Genomic DNA, 632 nt, shown 5'->3' on the forward strand with positions numbered 1-632 from the left:
ACAAAATAATGATCTTTAAAAAAGCATCATATGACCCATTTAATACAATATAATATAATATAATGCAATATAATAATGTTACATATAATATTGCATATAATATAATATGCTTACATTTCCCTTATTTGAATGGCAAAATGTAATTGAAATTTAAACTGCACCTCAAATAAATCAGATGATTAGTCAGTTGTGATAGATTTACTGAATTAGGCTTACTTTTAATTATTTTACTTTTTGTTTACAATAACAGCACTGCAGAATACTGAGGTTGAAGTCAAATGTCTTAAATAATTTGATTCCAAAAAGAGCCACTTCCTGTTGGAAATGATACTCACATTAGACTGTCTACATATACCATCTAGTGAAAAGCATGTGAAACCGGCAACTTTACAATTTCAATTTCAGGTTGTGTATACATATTGTCCCCTTGGAATTCTAAGGTTCTATCTGACATTTTTGTCAAAATTGAGTTACTCACATATTCTTATTCTGTGACAACTTATTTCCATTATGTAATAGATTTTTTAAAGGAACACTCCACTATTTTTGAAAATAGGAAATTCAAGGAACTTTGCTGCCGTACCATTGGTGCAGCAGGCACAATGATATTACACAGCACCTGAAAATAGTCC

This window comes from Sinocyclocheilus grahami, unplaced genomic scaffold (assembly GCF_001515645.1).
Source record: "Sinocyclocheilus grahami isolate Dianchi unplaced genomic scaffold, SAMN03320097.WGS_v1.1 scaffold11362.1, whole genome shotgun sequence".
Lineage (NCBI taxonomy): Eukaryota > Metazoa > Chordata > Actinopteri > Cypriniformes > Cyprinidae > Sinocyclocheilus > Sinocyclocheilus grahami.